At 43.7% G+C, this 22,638-nt stretch overlaps 1 pseudogene; it reads right to left on the reverse strand.

Moving 5' to 3' along the window:
- LOC121569544 overlaps window positions 1-21,558 on the reverse strand; it is a 246,071-nt pseudogene extending 224,513 nt beyond the window's left edge.
- Window positions 21,559-22,638: the final 1,080 nt, after the last annotated feature.

Raw genomic sequence — 22,638 nt, forward strand, 5'->3', positions numbered from 1 at the left:
TGACGCGAGAGTGCCCTGCCTGCCGCCTCCAGACCCGGAAGAACCCTGACAACAGCGTGCAGCAGAATGTCCTCTCCTGCCACAAGAGTGACACTGGAGCTGTCGTCCTCCGTTCTCCCGGATCACTGCACCACCCAGCTCCATCGGAACTGAATCCGGGTTGAAGGGGGGTGAAATGGGCAGGCCCCTTCCAGGACGTCCGGTGACGACGAACGCTGAAGCCTGCCCGAACAAGGAGAGGAGGCAGCTTCGGAGGAAGTCGTGACAGTTACATACAGTACAGGAATTAAATCATCAACATGTATTGATCACATCTTTACTAATGCTGCAGAGATTTGTTTGAAAGCAGTATCCAAATCAATTTGGATGTAGTGATCACAATATAGTAGCCATATCTACGAAAACCAAAGTTCTAAAGGCTGGGCCTAATGTTGTGTATAAGAGGTCATACAATAAGTTTTGTAGTGATTCCTATGTTGTTGATGTAAAGAATATATGTTGGTCCGTGGTGTGTAATGAGGAGCAAACAGACACTGCACTTGACACATTTATGAAATTGCTTATTCCAGTTACTAATAAGCATGCACCCATTAAGAAAATGACTGTAAAAACGGTTAAATCCCCGTGGATTGATGAGGAATGTAAAAATTGTATGGTTGAGAGGGATGAGGCAAAAGGAATGGCAAATAAGTCTGGCTGCACAACCGATTGGCAAACGTATTGCAAATTGAGAAATCATGTGACTAAACTGAATAAAAAGAAGAAGAAACAACACTATGAAACAAGGATAAATGATATAAAGAATGATAGTAAAAAGCTTTGGAGCACCTTAAATACATTTTTTGGGAAAAAGCCAAACTCAGCGCCATCATTCATTGAATCGGATGGCTCATTCATCACATTTACATTTACATCATTTAGCACAAAACCAACTTATATTGCCAACTACTTTATAATTTTTTAATTGGCAAGATTAGCAAATTTAGGCATGACATGCCAGCAACAATTGCTGACACTTCACATTCAAGTATATCTGACCAAATTATGAAAGACAAGCATTGTAATTTTGAATTCTGTAAAGTGAGTGTGGAAGAGGTGAAAAATGGATAATAGCGGACGATATTGCCACTCCTATTTGCCATATTTTCAATTTAAGCCTACTAGAAAGTGTGTGCCCCCAGGCTTGGAGGGAAGCAAAAGTCATTCCGCTACCTAAGAATATTAAAGCCCCCTTTACTGGCTCAAATAGCTGACCAATTAGCCTGTTACCAACCCTTAGTAAACTATTGAAAAAAATTGTGTTTGACCAGATACAATGCTATTTTACTGTAAACAAATTGACAACAAACTTTCAGCATGCTTATAGAGAAGGTCATTCAACAAGCACAGCACTTACACAAATTACTGATGATTGGCTGAGAGAAATTGATGATAGACTTCAGTGTGGCTTTTGAAATTATCGATCATAGTCTGCTGCTGGAAAAACGTATGTGTTATGGCTTTACACCCCCTGCTATAATGTGGATAAAGAGTTACTTGTCTAACAGAACACAGAAGGTGTTCTTTAATGGAAGCCTCTCAAACATAATCCAGGTAGAATCAGGAATTCCCCAGGGCAGCTGTCTAGGCCCCTTGCTTTTTTCCATCTTTACTAACGACATGCCACAGGCTTTGAGTAAAGCCAGTGTGTCTATGTATGCGGATGACTCAACACTATACATGTCAGCTACTACAGCAACTGAAATAACTGCAACACTTAACAAAGAGTTGCAGTTAGTTTCGGAATGGGTGGCAATGAATAAGTTAGTCCTGAATATTTCCAAAACTAAAAGCATTGTATTTGGGTCAAATCATTCACTAAACCCTAAACCTCAACTACATCTCGTAATGAATAATGTGGAAATTGAGCAAGTTAAGGTGACTAAGCTGCTTCGAGTAACCCTGGATTGTAGACTGTCATGGTCAAAGCATATTGATAAAAAAGTAGCTAAGATGGGGAGAAGTATGTCCATAATTAAGCGCTGCTCTGCCTTCTTAACAACACAATCAACAAGACAGGTCCTACAGGTCCTAGTGTGGTCAGGTGCCACAGAGAGGGACTTGGGAAAATTGCAGTTGGCTCAGAACAGGGCAGCACGGCTGGCCCTTAAAAGTACACGGAGAGCTAACATTAATGACATGCATGTCAGTCTCTCCTGGCTCAGAGTGGAAGAGAGACTGACTTCATCACTGCTTGTTTTTGTAAGAGGTGTTGACAAGCTGTCTGTTTGGAACACTGGCACACAGCTCGGACACCCATGCATACCCCACAAGACATGCCACCAGAGGTCTCTTCACGGTCCCCAAGTCCAGAACAGACTATGGGAGGCGCACAGTACTGTGCCTTGGCACAGTGCCTTGGCAGCAGCTAATGGGGATCCCTAATAAATACAAAATACAAATACACATAAATGAGTCGTGTCGGGGAGAATGTTTGCATTTTATCTAACCCTAACCCTTTTCCTAACCTTAACCTAATTCTCCTAATCTGCTATGTTTATTCACCTAACCTGCTGCGTATATTCTCGTAACCTGCTGCGAAAAGTCACTTCGGACATTAGCGGCATCCCATCTAGTCATAACCCATAAATCGCAGCAAATTGGTTCCTGTTTCAGTCATGTTTTTGGTCACGTTCATGTAGGTCAAACAAAAACACCCTAATGATTGGTTGACAATAGAGCCTCCCACAATGCAGGCGATGGCTGCAGGACGAAGTCGGTGAAGAGCAACTGCAGAAACTTGCAGTCAAAACTTTGTGACCTTTGATCACATGATTTTTGTAAAGTTCATGCAGTTCACATGTAGGCACAAGGCAAATGTTTTATCCCCAGAACACACTTTGAAATGTGGTGTACAACGATGGTCACCGACTTGACAAAAATGGTCAGCTCGAACACGGACATTGAGATGAGCAGGATGCAAGACTTTGTTCTCACACAGAGAATCTGGGGATGTACGCTTCATGCTGCTACAATGTGCACACTACGGGAAGTTTAGCCTCACGCTCCAACGCTCCTGGTTGTTGCGGAAATTGACCCACTACTACCGTTTACATTGTGCATCTACATCATCTCACTGAGTCTACATTTAAACCTAACCTATGACCTGACCCATCCCCTTATGCATTGCTGCACCGCAGTGGCAAGAAGTGACATCCCCCCAAAACTATACAACACATAACTGTCTCCTAGCCTGCCCCGCACAGGCTACTTTCGGTCCCTAACACTAAAACTAAAATATGTTTTATAAAACCTAAATAAAAACTAGTCAAGTGGATCTGAAAACTAACTGAAACTAAACTGAATTTCAAATAAAAATCTTTAAAAGAATAGAGATAGAGGATATTACTAATATAAAAACAAAATTATAATTAACCTTTGAGCTCAAGAATGACTGTTTAGAAATAATTGCATTTTGAAATGTTATACAATCACGAGAAGCACACCAGGGGGGAGAGAGTGTGAGAGGCTCTCTCATTACAGCAGCCGGCCCCAGTGAAACAGGCAGGCACAGCGGCAGGGCAGACACCTTTATTACAGGGATCATGAGAATAATGCACTTTGGTTTTATCTGCCCCAAAAAATGACATTTGATTGTGGTGGCCAGGTAGAATGTGCAGCTCGTACCGGAGCGAACAATAAAAAAATTTACTCGCACAGACAAATGCAACAGAATGGTCGCAGTCTGAAGCCCTGTACCCTGTGTAGAATAACTACCCTGCTGCACTCAGGAAGTGTGATTAACTCATGCCTGAGACCGGCGCTATGAGTAACCTGTCATGGAGAGAGAACCTCTAGACAAGTTGCCGGAGCCAGGGAGAGCAGAGGTAATTTCAACTGGCAGATTATGAGCTGACAAGGCGACGCGGCCAGAGACTTAAAGAGGGAGAAAATTAACTAATTAACACCAGAGAAGAGAGGGGGAGAAAGAAAGAGAGAGGGCTGGTCTGTCTGGTGGGAGAGGAGGTAGAACGGAGGAGAGGAGGAGACTGCATAATTGAATTCTACTAGCCTAGCCCTGTCAGCACATAAGGGCTACGCTGCTACTGGCTGAAATGCACTCATCCCATCTCAACAGCTAGATATAAAGACATAAATACCATAGAAATCGTTTTGAATAAAGAGAGGCTCAAAGAGGCTTTAAATAGTGTCTCACTTCAAAAGGAGGAGGAAGGAGAGGGAGAAGCAGAGGAGGGAGTGAAGGGGCCGGCGGAGACAGAGGGAGAGAGAGGGAGAGAGAGGGAGAAGAGAGAGCAGGAAAAGAAAGGGATGGCGATTTAGCCATCCAAACAAATGTCAGGATAGAGAGGGAGAGAGAGAGACAGAGAGAGAGAGTGAGTGTGAGTGAGAGAGAGACAGAGAGAGACAGAGAGTGAGTGTATGAGTGTGTGAGAGAGAGAGACAGAGAGAGAGAGAGGCAGAGACAGAGAGAGACAGAGAGAGAGAGAGAGAGAGAGAGAGAGAGAGAGAGAGAGAGAGAGCACTATTTGTGGCATTCATCTTTGGAGCACCAACTCAATTAGAGAAATGTGTTTTCACCAGTAGCAGACAGAGATAGAGTCATCAGAAAGTAAATAATGCAGTCGTCATCCAGGGTTCTGTAGATTGATTATTCAGGCCTGGAGAGGAGACAAGGAGCTCGTAAGACCTGATGATAGAAGACTGTCTCCTCTCCTCTCACAGAGAGACGCTCAACTCTGACAAGGACTCATTACCCCTCAGAGGATCCATAACCCTTATTCTCTCCACTTCCTGTTCTCTAGCTACTTTCTCTGCTTTGTAATCACACTGAAATAGACCAGGAGAAAGGGGTGGATAGGTGGAATTAATAGACCAGGAGAAAGGGGTGGATAAGTGGAATAAATAGACCAGGAGAAAGGGGTGGTTAAGTGGAATAAATAGACCAGGAGAAAGGGGTGGATAAGTGGAATAAATAGACCAGGAGAAAGGGGTGGATAAGTGGAATAAATATACCAGGAGAAACGGGTGGATAAGTGGAATAAATAGACCAGGAGAAAGGGGTGGTTAAGTGGAATAAATAGACCAGGAGAAAGGGGTGGATAAGTGGAATAAATAGACCAGGAGAAAGGGGTTGTTAAGTGGAATTAATAGACCAGGAGAAAGGGGTGGATAAGTGGAATTAATTGAGAGTTGTTTTTAAGTGGTCTCTTTGAGAACATACTACAATATCTTTCTACTGAGACTTAATGCACAACACACCAAAGTCAAATGCCTTATCAACAACTGTTATGATCCAAATTGGCTACCATACCAATCCTCCATTCAGAGACGTACTGGCTGACCATGGACAGCTGTATAGAGGCCTTGCAGTCAGTGAACTCAGCCTTGATGCTGGGTCCCTGGACCTTTGTCACAATGTACTGCAGTCTCTGGGACTCCTTCAGCATCTTCCTGCTGCTGCCGCAAAACTTCCCCAGCACCCGGTACGCCATGTGGCCGATGGTCTCCGCTGGGTTACGCAGTGTCCGCCACAACGCCAGGAGAGGGAGGGGGAAGAGGGGTCAAAGGTTAGGAAGTGAGAGCAGAGACTGGGATGTGTGTCTAGATTGAATGTGGGGATGGGGTGGGATTGTGTGTGTGTGTGTGTGTGTGTGCTTCTGTTGTCTGTGTGTAATTAATATCAGTAGTAAAAAATATTATTGAGTGGCATTGAAACTATACGACACGATTTAGGAAAATAAACATAATCCTAACCTTCAGCATCTGTTTGTTCTCAGCAGCAAACAGCGAGACAGATCCGAACACCAGTTTGAATAGTTTGAAAACACCGCTGTAGCTCTGCCACCTTTCACCACAGATGTGGAAGGCCGATCTCTAATTTAAAAAGACCAATTTAATTTTTTTAAATGCTAATCAGATTTCCGCTGAGACGCAGAAATTTACTCAAGTGGTTTAATGGTTAAATTACAAAAATACAAAAGTTATATCAGTTTTAAGCATTATATCTTTCTGATTGTACATAGCCTAAATTAATTTAAAATTATCATTAGGTAGGGTCCTATAAAATCTGTTTTATTTTTAGGCTGATTCCGTTTTGTTCTTTCCCAAATTCAATTTTCTCTATTTAGTTTGTCCAGTTTTCAGTTTTTCCCAGTTTGTTCACCGTCTGTCCCAGTTTGTTCACCATCTGTCCCAGTTTGTTCACTGTCTGTCCCAGTTTGTTCACCATCTGTCCCAGTTTGTTCACTGTCTGTCCCAGTTTGTTCAGGCACTGCACACACAGACAGGGGCATTCAGAAAGTTCCAGCAAATAAGAATCACTGATGCATTCCGTTAACGTCTTATGATAAACTTGGGAAGATAATACATGTTCAATACATTTAGTTGATTCCCTACTAAGGTCAATACATTTTTTAATATTGTTGAATTCCGTTATAATTCCTGGATTCCGTGAGGGCCACAATTAACATATTCATATCAAATCAAAATGTATTGGTCGCGTACACAGTTTAGCAGGTGTTATAGCGGTGCAGCGAAATGCTTATGTTGCTAGTTCCTAACAATGCAGTAGAATGTCAAGTAATTAAGATGTACAGAAAAAAAAACAAGACGAATCCAATTAGCAACCCAAACAACACTGCAGCAACGTCAAATTGCAATCTATACACATGTACACCGGGGAAATATACACAAGATAAACTAAGAATGTACAGCAGTAGATATACTATAGAGTGATCTGTGTCTAGAACCCAGCACAGTAGATAGGCTATAGAGCAGGGGTGTCAAACGTCCGGCCCGCGGGCCGCATCAGGCCCGCAAACGGGTTTAATCCGGCCCGCGAGATGATTTTGTAAAGTATAAAAATGCGCTGCAATTTTTCAATAAAATAAACTGCTGTTCGGGGGGGATTGGAGGGACGCCATGTGCGACTGACGTGTTTTCCGTTTGCTCCCGTGGTATTTTTAAAGTTTATGTGAATTTTGCAGCAAAACCGTATTTATTTTCATATATTATTTTGGTGATCCCTTCCCGTAAAAACCAAGACTACTTTACTTCCAAATATCAGCATGTCGACGAAACATAAGGCCAAAAACATGACTTTGAGAAAACCCGGCCTACAAGACACACTCTCATCACCGCCCTCCCCTGAGCCTGACGACCCGGGGACTGATACTCTACCCGGGGGGGCGGCTTAGCCTGGCGGCGCTGAAGTGAACATTCTCGAGGCCATCAAACTACTACGCTCTGAGATAGTTGAAATGAAAACGGAGGTGGTTGCTACGATTGAGGCCCGAATAAAGGAGGTTTCTGATACTTTAAAAGCAGATCTAACCATCCTGCGGAACGAGACGGTGCCGGCAATCGCATCACTCAAAACAACAATGGAGTCGCACACTACAACGATTGCAGCACTGGAGACCTCCGCTACAAATGTCTCCGACTTAACTACATCCCTGGAGGCTGACGTGAAACGCCTAGCTGCGGATTTGAAAAAGGTGAAGGAGAGCTGTGTAAGTTTGGAGGGATTCTCTCGCCGCAATAACCTGAGACTTGTATCAGTCCCAGAGTCAGCGGAAATGCCTCGCGCCACGGATTTCGTTTCTGGGCTGCTGAAAGATGTTCTAGCCTTAGATGAAAAGCCCCTGATTGATCGTGCCCACCGGTCGCTGCGCCCAAAGCCCCGGGATGGGGAGAGGCCCCGTGACATAATTCTTCGAGTGCACTTTTTCCATGAGAAGATGGAGATTCTCCGACGAGCCCGCAATACCACTCTGAGCTTTCAAGGACAGAGCTTCTCCATCTACCAGGACTACTCCCCCACTGTTTCCAGGCAGCGCGCAGCTTTCGGACAGGCCAAACGACTACTTCGGGACCATCCAGGTGTGAAGTACGGACTGCGATTCCCGGCCCGTTTATGGCTATCTCATGATGGTAAAGACTACACATTTGAATCTCCGGATGAGGCTCTCTCTCACATTCAACGTCACATCAAGAAGTCTTGAACTTGCTCATAGTTCAGCAACTGTTGCTAGCGAACTGTGGATAGTAAGTAACCCACCTGTGGTACAACTATGTTTAGCTACAACATGCTAATTTTGTATAGTTGGGGGGTTGGCGTACCCATTCAGGCTTATTTGATGTGATCTAATGTTTTGATCATCTAGTGTGCTTGCCTTACAAGCATTCAGTCATTTTAATTTCATTGTATTGCGGTTTTACTATACTCCTGTGTTTTCTAGGCTGTCTTGCTCACCTATTCAGTTTGTTTACATAGTGTCTCAGTGACTCAAAATATTCTTGGTTATTTGCTTACTGCATCCGTTTGCATTGACCCAGTAAACAGTAAATGCTTCCCGAGGCGACACGTTTTTTGGGGTCTTCACTTAAATTTTAAAGTTCTGAGCGTCATTTATGCCCAGCAAGCGTTAAATGTTGCGCACACGTAGTTTTTTGGTCTTGGTTGTAAGCTGTCTCAGCATTCAACTAGACAACTATTATAATAATAATAATTGTTATCATTTTTGATTGTCTTACTACGATTTCCTTACTTCAAATTAGGTTTTCGGCTGAGAGCCTTTACACATTCTATTTATTTTCTTTATTTTCTCTCTCAAATGCCTGTTATAAGACTGGGAATATAATTATATACATCTACAAGTGGTGCTTTTGTAATTTCGTCTGCACAAGGGATTCACCTTAATTTCTTTTATTTAAAAAATGATTATCTCTTTTGCTGTTTGATCCACTAACAAAACACGACTTTAAAGAGCGGGACTGTGGGTTTAGGTTTAAGACCGCACTCTCACAGACATACTGTGCGAAGAGAACATGCTCTATTTAGGCTTGTACCTCGTTTGGGGAGGTACTGTCTGGGATGGGGGGGAGGGTGGGGGGAGGGGTTGAATTGTTCAGTTCTAATGTTGTCATTCTGTCTTTTTGTTTTTTTTTCGGTACTTTTTCTCAACATCTACCACCGTACATTATTACTCTGAGACAAGTTATTCTGGGGTTTCTGGGCGCTCATTGCTTTTCCATTCTATGCTCTAATGACGGGGTTGTATAACGGGAATGCCCAGAGGGGCCGAAACAATGCGATCAAATACATTTCGTGGAACACCAAAGGGGTTAATAACCCAGTGAAACGTAAGAGGGTGTTGACACACTTAAAGGGTTTGAATGCAAATGTTGCATTTCTACAAGAGACTCACTTGAGGACTGGTGAGCACTTTAGGATGCGTAGGGACTGGGTTGGTCAAGTGTTCCACTCTAACTTTCATAGTAAATCAAGAGGGGCTGCCATTTTGGTTGATAAAGTCACTCCCTTTGTAGCTTCTGAGGTTATCGCTGATCCTAAGGGACGATACGTCATAGTAACCGGTAAACTGTTTTCTACCCCTCTTGTTTTGGCTAGTGTTTATGCTCCCAATTGGGATGACACAAGTTTCATTTCTTCCTTTTTGTCTGCTATACCCAATTTAGATTCTCATTTATTGATTTTAGGGGGGGATTTCAACTGCAAAATGTCCCCAGTTCTTGACATGTCCTCACGAACAACTACAGGCCCATCTAAATGTGCCCTACTTATTCAAGCCTTTCTTCAGAAATATGCCATGTTTGAGGCCTGGCGTTTCCTACATCCTACAGATAGACAGTATTCCTTTTATTCTCATGTTCATCAAACATACTCCCGGATTGATTACTTCTTTTTGGACAAAAAACTTTTGCCTAACCTTCGGCAGTGTACTTACAAGAGTATTGTTATTTCGGACCATTCACCATTAGTGCTTGAACTAGAGTTTCCCCAGCGACCTCCTATGTGTTATCAATGGCGTCTTAACCCCATTTTACTCTCAGATAAGGAGTTTGTCAATTTCATTTCTTCTGAAATCACCTTATTCCTAGAAACTAATTCAACACCAGGTATGTCCTGCTCTACCATATGGGAGTCTCTCAAAGCATACCTACGTGGCCAAATTATTTCTTATACAGCCAACCAAAACAGAGTTCGCTCTCAGCGACTTCGGGACCTGAGCGAATCCATAGCCACATTGGATGAGAAGTATGCCACGGTTCCTTCCTCTGATCTGCATAAAGAGCGCCAACTACTCCAATCTGAATTTGATGAGCTTTCTACCAGGCAAGCTGAACAGTTACTCTTGCGAGCTCGGTACAGAGTGTATGAACAAGGCGACAAGGCCAGTAAACTCCTTGCACATCAGATCCGTAAATCTGAGGCCTCACGTTTAATCCCACAAATAAGGACCCCGTCTGGTGCCACCACAGTTATACATAAAGAGATCAATGATCAATTCAAACAATTTTATTCTGCGCTATACACCTCTGAATCCCCTCAAGACCCTTTGCTGATTGATTCCTTCTTTAATGGCCTGAATATGCCTTCAATTGATACAGACACCCATGACTATCTAGAAGAAGAATTTACACCTGAGGAGATTGCAACAGCAGTGTCCGCAATGAAAAGCGGTAAATCACCGGGTCCGGATGGTTTTCCAACCGAATTTTACAGGACGTTTTCTGGTCTGCTTTGCCCATTCTTGTCTCGACTATTTGCAGAGTGCCTTAATACCTCAAAGCTACCGCCTAGTCTTTATCAAGCTTCAATTTCATTACTATTAAAGAAAAACAAAGACCCCCTGGAATGTGGATCCTTTCGCCCAATCTCGCTTTTAAACTGTGATTACAAAATCCTAGCCAAGCTTTTTAGCCATCCGTATGGAAGGCTCGCTGCATCAAGTAATACACTCTGACCAGACTGGCTTTGTGAGAAATAGGCATTTGTTTTTCAATATTAGGCGCCTTATGAATATACTGTACTCCCCCTGCGTCGGAGGACCCAGAGGTGGTGGTCTCACTTGATGCAGAAAAAGCGTTTGACCGCGTTGAGTGGGATTACCTAACAGCCACCCTTTATAGATTTGGCTTTGGCCCCAAATTCATTGCGTGGATAAAGATTATTTATTTTTCCCCCATGGCTTCGGTACGGACTAACAACTTGTCCTCTGACTATTTTCCCTTGCACCGCGGATCCAGACAGGGCTGTCCACTCTCCCCCTTGTTGTTTGCTTTGGCAATCGAACCTCTCGCCATTGCATTACGCTCTAATGATGCCATTCAAGGAATAATCCGGACGGGCTCAGAGCAGAAAGTCTCGCTATATGCGGATGACCTCCTTTTTTATCTCTAACCCTGATACCTCATTGCCACGCGCCTTATCTGTTCTTAAAAGGTTTGGATCAATCTCAGGGTACAAGCTGAATCTAGGCAAGAGTGAGCTTTTTCCTGTAAACAAGGCTGCTTTAAAGTGCTCTTTTACAAGTTCTCAGTTTAGGATTGTCCGGGATCAATTCACCTACTTGGGAGTTAAAGTGACAAGGAAATATTCAAATCTGTTTCAGGAAAACTTGGTTGCTCTAGCAGACAGTTTGAAACAATCTTTTGCTTTTTGGAATGCGCTACCTCTTTCTCTTATCGGAAGGATTAATGTCATTAAAATGAGTGTGTTGCCCAAATTTCTATATTTATTTCAATGTCTACCCATTTTTATTCCAAAATCTTTTTTTATTTCACTGGATCAAACATTCATGCATTTTATTTGGGATGGCAGGGTACCACGGATTGGTAGAAAACATTTACAGAAGCCTAAGTCATTGGGGGGTTTAGCTCTACCAAATTTTCAGACATACTATTGGGCTGCAAATTTCAGAGCCCTTCTGTACTGGCTGCAGACTGATCTTACTGGCCCTAGACCAATCTGGGTCCAGATGGAGTCTGAATCGTGTAAACCTGCTGCACTTTCTTCTGTGTTGTGCTCGTCTCTCCCAGTGTCCCTAGGCAAAAGGTGTGTCAACCCAATTGTAAAGCAGTCTCTTAAAATTTGGAATCAGTTCCGCTTAGCCTTTGGCCTTCGAGGCTTTTCTCTATCAGGCCCAATCAATCAGAACATTTTATTTCCTCCATCTTTGAATGATGGGGCTTTTGACATCTGGCACTCACTAGGCCTCTCCTCACTAGCCCAATTATTCTTTGATGATACATTTGCCTCTTTTGCTCAGCTACAGGAAAGGTTCAACCTCCCCCAATCCCACTTTTCCGCTATCTCCAGACTAGGAACTTTGTCAGAGCTAACACACCTGCATTTCCCCATAGGCCTGTGAATACAGCTATAGAGAGCATCCTGGAGCTGAACAAGCTTCCTAGGGGCGCAATTTCAGATGTATATGCAATCATTCATGACTTACAGAACCCTTCTTTGGTGCCTTTAAAAACTTCGATGGGAAAAGGATTTGGGGGGAGGAACTTGGGGAAGACACCTGGGAATCTGTGCTGCGCAGGGTGCATTCGTCCTCTTTTAGCACTAGACACAGCCTCATTCAATTCAAGGTGGTTCACCGTATCCACTGGTCTGGGGCCAGACTTGGAAGAATATTCTCTGATTTTGATCCTACCTGTGTCAGATGTAAAATTGAACCGGCCACACTGTTGCATATGTTCTGGGGCTGTCATAAACTGTCAGGTTTCTGGGAATTAATATTTAAAATGTTTCTCTGATATATATAACACTGTTATAGATCCCTCTCCCCTTACAGCCCTTTTTGGAGTACTGCCCATAAGCACCCCCCTGTCAAGAATCCAGTCGGACACTGTTGCTTATACAACTCTTTTAGCTAGACGGCTAATACTACAGAACTGGAAGATGGCAGCTCCCCCATCTTATAAATATTGGGTGAGAGATGTGTTGTGCTCTCTGAAACTAGAAAAAATTCAATTCAATTCACGTGGGAACCCCAAACTGTTTAATGAGGCTTGGGCTCCATTCCGGTCTTACTTTAAACAGTCCATCCTCTGATGGCATTCCTATTAAAACCAAAATAAGTCTGTATTTGACCCCCCTGTGACTTAGGGGTTGGATGAGCATTTCTCTGTGTTTTTTTCTGGGGTGGGGGTGGGGGCATTAAGGTTGATGTGCTTATTGATTGTGACCTGCGGATGCCTTGTTCATCTCGCCCGGGCAGAGACTAAGGTGTGAGCTTGTTTTTCCCAGTTATTTTTATTTTTTAATTCTGTTCACGCCTACATAAAATTATCAATATTCATTTTTTATTTTAAAGCATTGTAAACTTTTTATTTTTGGTCCAGTGGATGATTGGTCTGTGGCCTTGACTGTCTGTGAGTGGGTGCATTTCTCCACCCCATCCCTTAACTGTTTGCAGGAACAATGGTGAGGTGTTTGCTCTGTCCCTATTCTATAGATTGCCCTTTAACCTTTTGTAGCCTTCTGCCTGGTGTGTTTAACTTGTCTAAAGTATGGTATCTTTAAAGTTATTTTTTTTTTATATGTATTATTTGTATTTTTTTTCTAGTTGAGTATATTATTTATATTGCTTTGTCTTGTCTATGTGTGTGTAAAACTTAATAAACAGAGTTCTCAAAAAAAAAAAAAAACTGCTGTTCCAATTGCGTCCACTGGATGGCGCAATAGCAATTGTGTTAAGCAAGCAAACTGTTAATACCGGGGCAGAGCAAGTAGGTCAAGCACGTGCAGCCAGTCCGGATGAGCTACTTTGTTTTGCCCGCGATATTTATTACGGCTTCTACTTTTAACATTATGTGCTTTGGCACCCTCATTGCCCCAATATGTCTCTGTCAAAAAAGAGAAAAGTGGACGCAGAGTGCAGAGTGTTCCAAGAACAATGGTCATCCTCCTATTTATTCATGGAATTGAATGGGAAAGCTGTATGTTTGGTGTGTTCACAGCATGTTGCAGTGCTGAAAGAATATAACCTTCGTCGCCACTATGTGAGTCTTCATGCCGACAAATATGACAACTTTCAAGGACAGCGGAGAAGAGAGAAGGTGAATGAACTGTTGGCGGGTCTGAAGAAACAGCAGTCTGTGTTTACTCACAGCCGAGACATCAGTGACGCTGCAGTGAAAGCTAGCTACCTCATTGCTAATGAAATCGCAGTGGCTTCAAAACCATTTAGTGAGGGTGAATTTGTAAAAACATGCATGATGAAGGCAGTGGAGATTGTGTGCCCTGAAAAGCGTCAGGCTTTTGTAAATATCAGTCTGACAAGAAACACAGTTGCAGACAGGATTTCCGATCTTTCAGTGGATTTGGACAGCCAGTTGAAGCAAAAAGTAAAGTAATTTATTGCGTTTTCGGTTGCAATTGATGAAAGCACGGACATTACAGATGTTGCACAACTGGCCATTTTCATCCGCGGAGTTGATGACACATTGACCGTCACCGAGGAGTTCGTGGAGTTGGTGCCGATGACAGATACAACGACAGCAGCTGATATATTCACCGCACTCGTCGGCGCGCTGGACAGGGTCGGAGTGGACTGGTCCCGCGCTGTCACCCTGGCTACAGATGGTGCGCCCTCAATGATCGGGAAAAAAGCAGGCGTTGTGACAAAGTTCAGAGAGAAAGTGCAATCTGCAAATGGAGGACGTGATTTTTTTACTTTTCACTGTATTTTGCACCAGGAGGCTTTGTGTTGCAAGTCATTAAAGATGGATAACGTCATGAAGGTGGTCATCCAAACTGTTAATTTCATCCGATCCAGAAGCCTGAATCACCGTCAGTTTGACAGCCTTCTCAGAGAGAAAGACCACATCTATGGCCTGCCATACCACACTGAGGTAAGATGGTTAAGCCGAGGTGCTGTGCTGAGGCGTTTCTTTGATTTACGATAAGAAATTGAACAGTTCATGGAAGAAAAGGGCAAACCAGTGTTAGAATTTCATTCCGCAGAATGGATGCAGGACCTTGCATTTATGGTGGATGTTACAGAGCACCTGAATAACTTGAACAAACAGCTGCAAGGGCGCAACAAAGTTGTCAGGCAGTATTATGACAGCATTCGTTCTTTCAAGTTGAAGCTGTCATTGTGGGAGACGCAACTCGCCGGTGGTGATGCAGCTCACTTCCCCTGTCTGAAAAATGTGTGCGCGACCCAACATGTGGCAGACATGAAGCGGTTCAAAGATAAAATAACGGGACTGTTACGGGAGTTTGAGCAACGCTTTCAGATTTTTGGTGAACTGGAGAAAGACTTCAACGTTTTTTGCTCGCCATTCACCGTGAATCCCTCTGATCTGCCCTTCAGCATCCAACTTGAAATAATAGACTTGCAGTGTGACTCGGATTTGAAGGGCAAATTTGCCGCAGCTGGCTTGGACACATTTTATCAGAATCTCTTGCCAGGTTACCCCAACTTGACAGCCCTCGCTGCAAAACTGTTGTGCATGTTTGGAACCACATATCTTTGTGAGCAAGTTTTCTCTGTAATGAGCATAAATAAAACAAAGCTGCGCTCAAGGCTCACGCACAAGCACTTGAATCACATCCTGAAGTTGGCTGCCACTCAGGATGTGACGCCTGATATTGATGCGCTGGTGAAAGCTAAAAGATGCCAGGTATCAGGAGTCAAATAAACTATGCAACCCCACTTAAAGTGCTGCATGAGACACCCTGATATAGTTCTGTGATCTGTGATATACCTCTGTGAATCACTGAGGCATTGTGTGTTTGTGTGTTCTTTGTCCTCAGAACTTTCAAATAACTTGAGGTGTTTTATGATTAATAGTGATGTTGTGCTTTTGGACACACTGTCCTCAGGCTCCAGCTTTATGTTTATATGTTTTTATGTTGATGTGCTATTGTTTTTAATTGATTTTATTTTATTTGTATATTTAACCTATTCTTGACTCTGTGGTTCTTGCACTTGTTTGGGGAACAGGATTTCATTATTTTTATCTACATTTCTGCCTGAGAAATGACACCCTGATATAGTTCTGTGATCTGTGAAACAGTTCTGTTAATCACTGAGGCATTGTGTGTTTGTGTGTTCTTTTTCTTTAGAATTTTCAAATAAACTTGAGGTGTTTTATGATTAATAGTGATGTTGTGCTTGTACTATTTTGGACACACTGTCCTCAGGCTCCAGCTTTATGTTTTATGTTGATCGTATTAAAACATAGAAAACAATCTGAAGTTGTTGTTTTTAAATTATATATACCATGACTTTACCTTTCCGGCCCACTTGGGAATAGATTTTCCTCCATGTGGCCCCTGAGCTAAAATGAGTTTGAGACCCCTGCTATAGAGTGATCTGTGTCTAAAACCAAGCACAGTAGATATACTATAGAGTGATCTGTGTCTAGAACCCAGCACAGTAGATATACTATAGAGTGATCTGTGTCTAAAACCCAGCACAAACAAATATGCGGTGTGCACAAACAGTGCAACCAAAATACAATGTACAGTAGTAGAAATACCAGAATATGCCATGTCGGGGATACAGTACCCAAATACAGTGCGAAACGGGAAGTGACCAGTGGTTCAATGTCGTTTTAACATGGGACAGCAGTGTTGACTATGTGTATGTACATGTGGGGTGTTCATGACCAGTGAGGCTCTCCACTACCTACTGTTCCTGCAGTGATGATTCACCATCTTCATCAAATGTTTTCATCATTTAACTGATCAGATAATCATCAAAAAGACTAGGCCTACCAGTAACCTATGCAAATTAGGGAGCCAAATGAACGCTCTCTCACCGATGCGATTCGGTAGGCTACACTAACTGACAAGAGTCACTCACTTTAGCGTCACTGTCTGGCAAGCCCCAACATCCTAGGAATGGAAACCTAGGACATCCATTGGTTTACTTGTTACGATGCGATACCATGGACATATAACCACGTTGATTTAAGAATATCAAAGGGATTTGGAGATTGTCAATCAAAGCAAAGTAAATACTAAATAGCCTACCCTGCACCACGACTCCACGTGGCTGGCTATGTAAAACATTTGTAAAGAAATTCGACTGCAACCAACCACAGCGCACACAAATTGCACCGGGAGGCAGGACAGACAGAGACAGACAGAGAGAACGAGAGAGCACAAGGGAGAGAGAAAATGAAGGTTCATGCACCGGAAAGACACTAATATGGCTGCCACTAATAGAGATGCAAGGTCTGATAGCTGTGGCTTGTTTCACATGGAGACTAATGAAAGATGAAGGCTAGTGTTTTGATGAGAGGGGCAGGTCAGCAGCACAGGGAGGAGGAGGAGGAGGGGGAGGGTGTAGGAAAGGGTTAAGGTGAGGAGGTGTAGGAGGGAGGAGGGGGTTTAGAAGGGAGGTTAGGAGGAAGGAGAGGAGAGGAGGGGGTTTAGGGCTACCTATAGGGAGGTCTTACCTCAGTGTCTCCCGGGCCGTGTAGCCAGACCCGATCACAATGGACTCGTCAAAAAGTTTGTCCATGCAAGGGATGAACTCTGCAACACAGAAAGAAAAACTACTGTCAGAATTAGTCTGAGTGAGTTGGTCTGCATCCATATGTGCATGCCTGTGTGTGTGTCCGTCAGTGAGTGTCCTTCAGTTAGTGTCAATACGTACGGCTGCGCAGGTCTGTGGTGAGGATGTGTTTGGCAGCGATGAGCAGCTCCTCACAGAGGTGGGCCGTCTCAGCGGGACAGCTGGTCAGCAGCTGCAGCATGCCCTTTACCATCTGCTGGAAGTACTTCAAATCAAATCAAATATTATTTGTCACATAAACGTGTTTAGCAGATGTTATTGCGGGTGTAGCGAAATGCTTGTGCTTCTAGCTCCGACAGCACAGTAATATCTAACAAGTAATAACTAACAATTTCACAACATACAGTTGAAGTCGGAAGTTTACAGACACTTAGGTTGGAGTCATTAAAACTTGTTTTTCAACCACTCCACAAATTTCTTGTTAACAAACTATAGTTTTGGCAAGTCGGTTAGGACATCTACTTTGTGAATGACAAGTAATTTTTCCAACAATTGTTTACAGACAGATTATTTCACTTACAATTCACTGTATCACAATTCCAGTGGGTCAGAAGTTTACATACACTAAGTTGACTGTGCCTTTAAACAGCTTGGAAAATTCCAGAAAATGATGTCATGGCTTTAAAAGCTTCTGATAGGCTAATTGACATAATTTGAGTCAATTGGAGGTGTACCTGTGGATGTATTTCAAGGCCTACCTTCAAACTCAGTGCCTCTTTGCTTGACATCAGTCTGGTTAATCCTTGGGAGCAATTTCCAAACGCCTGAAGGTACCTCGTTCATCTGTACAAACAATAGTACGCAAGTATAAACACCATGGGACCACGCAGCCGTCATACCGCTCAGGAAGGAGACGCATTCTGTCTCCTTTTTTAATTTTATTTAACCTTTATTTAACCAGGAAGGGCTCATTGAGATTTAAAATCTCTTTTTCAAGAGCGTCCTGGCCAAGATAGGCAGCACCAAGTCATTACAAAAAATTACAGACAGACAACATGAAAAACTACAAGTAATCTAGTAAAAACCATTCATGAATTCACAAGAGTATAACAATATAAAAAACAGCAAATTAAAGACATTGACAGGTCAGGGAATCAGCCTCAAAATCCTTCATCAGAGATTTAAAAACACCAATCTCCTAGAGATGAATGTACTTTGGTGCGAAAAGTGCAAATCAATCCAAGAACAACAGCAAAGGACCTTGTGAAGATGCTGGAGGAAACGGGTACAAAAGTATCTATATCCACAGTAAAACGAGTCCTATATCGACATAACCTGAAAGGCCGCTCAGCAAGGAAGAAGCCAATGCTCCAAAACCGCCATAAAAAAGCCAGACTAACGTTTGCAACTGCACATGGGGACAAAGCTCGTACTTTTTGGAGAAATGTCCTCTGGTCTGATGAAACAAAAATATAACTGTTTGGCCATAAAGACCATCGTTACGTTTGGAGGAAAAAGGGGGTTGCTTGCAAGCCAAAGAACACCATCCCAACCGTGAAGCACGGGGGTGGCAGCATCATGCTGTGGGGGTGCTTTGCTGCAGGAGGGACTGGTGCACATCACAAAATAGATGGCATCATGACGAAGGAAAATTATGTGGATATATTGAAGCAACATCTCAAGACATCAGTCAGGAAGTTAAAGCTTGGTCGCAAATGGGTCTTCCAAATGGACAATGACCCCAAGCATACTTTCAAAGTTGTGGCAAAATGGCTTAAGGACAACAAGGTCAAGGTATTGGAGTGGCCATCACAAAGCCCTGACCTCAATCCTATAGAACATTTGTGGGCAGAACTGAAAAAGCGTGTGTGAGCAAGGAGGTCTACAAACCGGATTCAGTTACACCAGCTCTGTCAGGAGGAATGGGACAAAATTCATCCAACTTATTGTGGGAAGCTTGTGGAAGGCTACCCAAAACATTTGACCCAAGTTAAACAATTTAAAGGCAATGCTACCAAATACTAATTGAGTGTATGTAAACTTCTGACCCACTGGGAATGTGATTAAAGAAATAAAAGCTGAAATAAATCATTCTCTCTATTATTCTGACATTTCACATTCTTAAAATAAAGTGGTGATCCTAACTGACCTAAAACAGGGAATTTTTAATAGGATTAAATGTCAGGAATTGTGAAAAAGTGAGTTTAAATGTATTTGGCTAAGGTGTATGTAAACTTCCGACTTCAACTGTATACCCAATACACACAAATCTAGTAAGGAATGGAATTTAAGAATATATGCATATATGGACAAGCAATGACAGAGCGGCATGGACTAAGATACAGTAGAATATTATAGAATACAGTATATACATATGAGATGAGTAGTGCAGGATATGTAAACATTATAAAAGTGACTAGTGTTCCATTTCTTAAAGTGGCCAGTGATTTCAATAGGCAGCAGCAGCCTCTAATGTGCTAGTGATGGCTATTTAACAGTCTGATGGCCTTGAGATAGAAGCTGTTTTTCAGTCTCTCGGTCCCAGCTTTGATGCACCTGTACTGACCTCGCCTTCTGGATGATAGCGGGGTGAACAGGCAGTGGCTCGGGTGGTTGATGTCCTTGATTATCTTTTTGGCCTTCCTGTGACATCGGGTGCTATAGGTGTCTTGGAGGGCGGGTAGTTTGCCCCCGGTAATTCCCACATATGCTGAATTCTATGTGTTATGTCATAGTTTTGACGACTTCACTATTATTCTACAATGTAGAAAATAGTAAAAATAAAGAAAAACCCTGGAATGAGTAGGTGTGTCCAAACTTTTGACTGGTACTTTATGTACCTGGTAGATGCAGATGATGAAGTCAGCATACAGCTCCTTGTTATACAGCTTGTGTTGCCTAAAAGTTACGTTATGGTTTAGAATAACTCTTTATAGACAAAGCAAACTATTTTACTGTAAAAGTCATAAATGATTTATGCTTCAACACCATTTCATATTCTTGTGGTTGTTTAGCAAAAAGAGTGAGTATGATTGTCTACAGGAGGGAATCAACACACACACACATGTCTTACCTGGCCTGAGGAGATACTGCAGCATGATAGTGTTCTTGATGAGGGGGACAAACTCAGACACCACGTTATGGATGTTCAGTTTGTACAGCTGGTACATGAACACCACAATGATGGGCAGCTCAGCCAGCACCTTGAGGGACAGGGACCCCGGGGGATGATGGTACATTAGCACCACAATGATGGGCAGCTCAGCCAGCACCTTGAGGGACAGGGACCCCAGGGGATGATGGTGTGCTGGAGGAACAGACAGACAGATGAACAGAAGAAGACAGGGGAAATGCCTTTCCAATTTCAGGAAGGGTACAACAGTACGGAACATTCAGCTAGAAATACACTGTGTGGAACAGACATGAATCTACGTTATCCATGATTCAATTATGAATCACAACTCTCTGCCTTAGGGAGTGCATCAAATGTCAATCTGCCGTTCATCTGCCGTTCGTTCACAGTTTGTTTCGGCGCTGTGTTTTAGGGACCACACACCAGTGGGTGTCTGACTGACAACATTTCCGTGCGATTCTGCATGTAGAATCGTTTCGCAAATTACGGCTGGCACTCTGAACAGAGGTTCTAAGTACTCTTGGTTGGCAAACGCTACCGGTGTGTCCATGCCTTTACATTTTACCTGGAAAACGAGCCGTGGTCTAAGATGCTTCGCCAGTGCCAGAGTGCTTCTACACCGCCAAGTGGTAATAAAAGGAGTTCTAGAAAGATGATAGAAGTATCCAGGACAGGTCTACTCAGCTCTCGGGCGCGGTCTTCACCAACACTGAGGTAATCATGCCCACCATCTCAGGAGAAGGCACTGTTCTCAGCTATCACCTGGGGGTTCTCAAAGTGACACTTTCCCCATTGCAGTGTCAATGAGATGAGCCATCATGATGTAACATCTCATCCTTCCCAGGAGATGTTACCCCAGCTTTAGCTAATGCTCACTTCATCTCAGCCAACGTAAAAGGGCCAGTCAATGTATCCCCCACCATCTCTCTCTGATCCAGCACCCCCCGGATGTTCTCCTCTGACCCTCTCTCTCCCACGCTGCCCCTCTTCTGTCAGATTATTTGAGCTGTGCACCTTCACAAATGCCTGGGCTAACATCGCTGCCTTCTCCATATCTCTCACTGCAACAATCTCCCCACTTTCCAGCACAGGGAGATCCCAATCTCTTCTGACCCCACTCATCCTCTTAATCATCCCCCATACCTCTCCCACAGGAGTGGTCCTGCCTATGTTTCCACAGAACCGGCACCAATACTCCCTCTTAGCTGTCCTAATGATCCTCCTTACTACTGCTTGTGCTTGTTTATACTGAATCAGGTGCTGGTAATTATGGGACCTTTTCAACATTCTGAAAGCGCTGTTCCTACTCTTCACTGCTTCTCTACACTCTTCACTCCACCAGGGGACTGCGTTACTCTTTCTCCCCCCTGTACCCATAGGAATCACCTGCCTTGCTCCTTCTCCCCCCTGTACCCATAGGAATGACCAGCCTTGCTCCTTCCCCCCTGTACCCATAGGAATCACTTGCCTTGCTCCTTCTCCCCCCTGTACCCATAGGAATGACCTGCCTTGCTTCTTCTCCCCCCTGTACCCATAGGAATGACCTGCCTTGCTCCTTCTCCCCCCTGTACCCATAGGAATTACCTGCCTTGCTCCTTCCCCCGTACCCATAGGAATCACCTGCCTTGCTCCTTCTCCCCCCTGTACCCATAGGAATGACCTGCCTTGCTCCTTCCCACCTGTACCCATAGGAATCACCTGCCTTGCTCCTTCTCCTCTCTGTACCCGTAGGAATGACCTGCCTTGCTCCTTCCCCCCTGTACCCATAGGAATCACCTGCCTTGCTCCTTCTCCCCCTGTACCTATAGGAATCACCTGCCTTGCTCCTTCCCCCTGTACCCATAGGAATGACCTGCCTTGCTCCTTCCCGCCGTACCCATAGGAATCACCTGCCTTGCTCCTTCTCCCCCCTGTACCCATAGGAATGACCTGCCTTGCTCCTTCCCCCTGTACCCAAAGGAATGACCTGCCTTGCTCCTTCCCGCCGTACCCATAGGAATCACCTGCCTTGCTCCTTCTCCCCCCTGTACCCATAGGAATGACCTGCCTTGCTCCTTCCCGCCGTACCCATAGGAATCACCTGCCTTGCTCCTTCTCCCCCCTGTACCCATAGGAATGACCTGCCTTGCTCCTTCCCCCCTGTACCCATATGAATGACCTGCCTTGCTCCTTCTCCCCCCTGTACCCATAGGAATGACCTGCCTTGCTCCTTCT

Source organism: Coregonus clupeaformis, chromosome 1, assembly GCF_020615455.1.
Source record: "Coregonus clupeaformis isolate EN_2021a chromosome 1, ASM2061545v1, whole genome shotgun sequence".
Taxonomy (NCBI): Eukaryota; Metazoa; Chordata; class Actinopteri; order Salmoniformes; family Salmonidae; genus Coregonus; species Coregonus clupeaformis.